A 4,799-nucleotide genomic window follows, 5' to 3' on the forward strand; every position below is an offset into this window, starting at 1 on the left:
AAGAACAAATCAACCCACCATAGCTGGCTTTGAAGATGGAGGAAAAGACCAAAGCCAAGGAATGGGGCATCCTCTAGAAGCTTGAAAAGGCAAAGAAATAAATTGTTCCCTAGAATCTGATAAATGAAAATATTCCTGCCTTGATTTTATCCCAGTGAGAACAAGTTGGACTTCTAACCCATAACTGTAAGATAATGTCTTGTTCCAAGCCACTAAATTTGTGTAGTTTATTACAGATACCATAGAAAACTAATACATTGGGCAACCTAGGTTTATCCTCTACACTGCTATATTTTCTTTTCATTTTCATATTGTTTTAGGGGTTGTCTTTGACTTTATCTATCACTGTTTCTATTCAGCTGTTTCATTTTGTCAAGTGGATACTTAATTCCCAAGGTTATTCTTTTTCTCTTTTCTTTTACTGTAGCATCCTATTCTTGTTTTATTGATGCCATATCATTCCAAGAATTCCAAGGATCAAGAAGATCAACAGATCACTGATTTTTCTCTGCTTTATTTCCAAATTCTATGTGTTAATCTTCATCTCTTTCTTACACGATACTGGTGCTTCATACATTGGTCATCTCTATTTAAGAATGGAGAATTGGGACAATTCTTGGTAGATAGAATCCTTCAAAGAAAATCTGGATTGTTGTCCTGTTGTCTGTGGTCTGCCCATTAGAAGGCTGTGGACTATTGTTAAGTGATGCTGGCAGAGTGGGTTGTCAAAGGGAGGAGGAGAGTTGAGTCATCATACAGGCTCTCCTCCTTCCTGGGAATGTCAGTGGTGGGCACTTCACAGAGTATCTTGAATCTTTTTGCAGAGTTAATAGAATCTCCTGGGGAAAAAAGGAATGCAGGTGGCATAGTCTTAAAACCTGAGCTTTGAACAAAAGCATGGATAAGGATAAACACTATTATGCCCCCCACCCATCACAGAGCATACCATAGTGGGGATACAGAGGGGATGCATGACCTCAGTGAGGGAAAAGAAAGACCTGGTATCCTTTATAGATCATCTGATAGCTGCATTTATCACAAAGTATACACAATCCTTATTCCAGCCCCTAGTACTCTATCTGGCAAGGAGTGGGTGCTCACTGATGCAATTATTGAATAAATGCATTCCAATGTTAGTTTTAATTATTATTTGATACATGAAAATAATAGCATTAAATAGATAGACACACATCCGAATCCTAACTCCATAACTTACTAGTCACATGACACTGGGCAAATTACTTAAGTTCCTCTGAGCCTCATGTTTATATGGATAATAATGCTTTTTCCACCTAGCTCTGTCTTTAAGATGAAATTGAGTATAAAGCATCTAGCTCAGTGTTTCACATTAATATGTGGTTAAAAAGGTTGGCTAGCACTCACTTTTATAAGCTCCAAGAAAAAACTATCTATGTAGAGTCATGGATAATATGAAGACCCCAAAGTGATGACTTGATTAAGATTCCTGGAAAAAGAAAACACAGAACAGTAACCCCCATAGAGAATTCCTGTGAGGAGATCTATTTCTGACATTTCCACCTGAGTGTGCTCCATGTTTTCAGTGCTCAAAAGACCTATACCTGTCAGAGGAAGGAGGTGTTCAGACTTCACCCCAATTAACTTTACAGAAGGTTCTCAAAAGAAGGAAACCGACAACGGAATAAACATTTCTTGAGCACCTACTAGCTCCTCAACAAACCTTTCAGTCTGTCTTCTGTGATATAGGAGGCACTTGGAAATAGACTGTTGAATCTCTAGGAGCCAGGACTGTGAATTTCATTCAGGATTTAATTAACTGGAATAGATCAAGAACTCCATGGAGCCCCCTGATTACAATCTGTGGATGGATGGGCATTTTTATCTGAAAATGATGACCAGCTTATCTTCTGTCATGCAGCTATCACACATGATATGCATCTCTTGTTATCCCAGCCAATCAAACACAGAAAGTTTATTAAGATTCTATCATTGGAAGTTATCACCCAACGATAGGATTTTTCATCTGAATGTGCTTGTGTGCAATACCGTATTTTATCTAAGAGACCCTCAGGGAGAACAGCAGAGGGAAGGTTATCATTTATGAGCACACAGTGAATCTACAATATCCCAATAATTTAAAGAGTGTGACTACTCTAATGACCCTTACAAACTGATCACTGAACAGAAGTTTATAACTCACCTTCGCTTAACAAATGATTTCACATGGTTACAGAAGAAGATAATCAGAAGATGAAAACAGGGTAAACCTACAGTAAGAATAGGGAAAAACAAAAAAGCTATTGCTTAAGAAAAGCAAGTCAAATGGGTTTATATTTTAACTGAAAATGCAGATTTATGGAGCCGATAAAAATACCCACTATCCCTCATTTAGGAGAAGTTCAGCTTTCATTTAAGACATTTATGAACATGTAATTTGGAGAAAAAGAATCTACTCACTTAAATATTCATGTGCTAATTCATAGAATCAACAAGCACTTCCTCAGCCCATTCTATGGCAGCTGCTATATATTGGTGCTGGAATGTCAGTGCTAAAGCAGACAAATGCACCTGTCCCACGGTTGTGGACAAGCTGCAGGAAGACATCACAATGAGGGCTGGGGACACATCCTTGTATGTGTGCACAGAATACAACAAGGACCAGGAGTCAGGCTGATAGTGGAAGGTTTCATGGACAAGATGGAGCTTTAAAACAGAGGGATTCACTTGGCAGATAAGGAACTCAGTGGCATATGGGAAGGCTTTGAGATGAGAAACAGTTATTCATCATGGTTGGTGGTATGAAAGGTTCTGCTAAGGATCAGCCTCCCTTTCCAACCTGAGAGCTCCTTGAGGCAATGTCTTGCTTGGCTGTCCAGCATTACACTCCAAGTTCTAGCACAGCATCAGCCATGTTGGAAACAGGATAGATACCAAGGAAAGTCTTGGTCAATGTGGAGTTGTGGTGGATGTACTTGGTACTTGGAACAACCAGGATTAACTGTTTGCCTTAGGATTTTCTTAAAGAAACTAGACAGAATGTTCTTCTAAGGGCTTTCAGAAAACCACAGGGAGGGTTTTTATAACCATCTCCACATCTTCCATTTTAGTTGATGACCATGAACATTGGTAGGATAAAATCATCATTGAAGGAAAGGAGAGGTGGGGGTTGAAGCTGGAGATAAGTCTTGGGACAATAATTCTGTTCTAACTCCTTCCACATTTTATTGTTGTTGAGCATAGGTATCTGCCTCCCACACTGACTCTGTAGCTTTCTGAGCCAGTGGCTGCATCTTCACATTCACAGCAAGTTCCAGAAACCTTCAGTGGAGTCAGTGTTGTTCCACCTGGAAGCTGTGAAATCTCGGGCAAATAATTAAACCTCTCTGTGGCTTAATTAAACCTCCTCTGTCAAAGGTGAATGAATGGATGAAGTAACTCAAAAAGGGGTATCTCACCTGGTTTCCCAAACCCTAGTTCACCTTGTTCTTTAATCACTCACTCTTTGTCACTGAAACTGTCCCTACTAATTTGGAAGTGGTTTTGAAAAATTCTGCTCTCCACACTCTCATTCCTTTCTCCCCATTCCCATAAAAACAAGGAGTGTGAACTTCCTGGGGAGGCGCTCCATCTTCAACCTTTCATCTTCTCCCCAGGGCTCCAGGGATCCCATTTCCTTCACCATCCTCTTTGTCTTCCTGGGTCTTTACCTAGTTTGGGGACCTAATCCCATAATTTTCTACCCTCCCTTTCTGGGGCCCATTTTGAGTGCTTCTGACTCTGCCTCCTGGCACCATAACTCTTCACTATTACCTCGAAACCTCTGACAAGAACTCATCCTTGGAACTCATTAAATCGGCTTCCCTGTTAATTCATTAGCACCCGGGAACCCCAGCGATTATCTTTTCTTCCAGCCATCTCTGCCTTTACAAATTCCATTTCTTAGGTTTCTCTCACATTCTGTTTATTGTGACATCATTTATGAGGTTCTCCCTTGACAGGAGAGGAGTCGAAAATAACTATATATCATTTTAAATTGCTCTGGTTGGTAACTTTACATTTTAAGAATATCAAGGAAAAAAGTGTCTAATGACAGGACTACAAGTGGATAAAGAGCTGACAGGGTAATTGCATTACCAGATGCTTCCATACACGAGTTAGCTGCTTCCTGGGCCTATTTGAAGCAATGGGTGTCAGGTCAGTAATTAGGCTCTTGCAGACAAACTGGAAGTGCCATCTGATCTCCCCCAAACACCCCCATCACTCCCATTTATGCCAAGTTCAATATGACGCATACCTTCACCATTCCTTTCGTGCAAGGCTGCCAGAACTTCCCGGGGACATCTTCTCCCGCATTCCCAAGAGAGTTAATGAAGTCAGTGCTTCCCCCGCATGTCAAGAACTTGCTCCCAGGATGGCAGTTGGTGCCCGTAGATGACAAAAACATCCAATAGCAACCTAGGCTATGCTTTTTTTTATTCTTCTCGTCAGATTGTAGACTGGCTGCCATTTACACTCAGGGCTTCTTTGTGTTAATTTCTTTGTTTAATTTCTTAATGTGATTGAGTTCATGCAAGAGTGCAAAGGGCACAGAGACTGGAGGACCAACTTCAAATCTCAGCTCTCCTGTTGACTTTTGGGGCATTTGTTGGAATCTGATACCAGCTGGACATGTGCTCATTCACTGACTCAGGTAGGGGCTTGGAAGGAATGGGGCATGGTACTAGCCTATGCCTGAGAAATATACAGGCTGGGAAGATGCCTGTCCATTATACAGGGTTAGGAGCAGCGGGCATGGCAGCAGCATATGATGTCTCAAGTGA

At 40.9% G+C, this 4,799-nt stretch overlaps 1 long non-coding RNA gene across 1 annotated transcript; it reads right to left on the reverse strand.

The window, feature by feature from the left end:
• Positions 1-498: 498 nt before the first annotated feature.
• Positions 499-3,927, reverse strand: LOC143651541 (uncharacterized). Its single transcript, XR_013160026.1, has 3 exons — positions 3,790-3,927; positions 2,437-2,569; positions 499-839 (listed from the first exon to the last, which is right to left on the reverse strand). It is a non-coding gene; the product is annotated as an uncharacterized LOC143651541 (long non-coding RNA).
• Between the last annotated feature and the right edge of the window lie 872 nt (positions 3,928-4,799).

This window comes from Tamandua tetradactyla, chromosome 12 (genome assembly GCF_023851605.1).
Source record: "Tamandua tetradactyla isolate mTamTet1 chromosome 12, mTamTet1.pri, whole genome shotgun sequence".
NCBI lineage: Eukaryota > Metazoa > Chordata > Mammalia > Pilosa > Myrmecophagidae > Tamandua > Tamandua tetradactyla.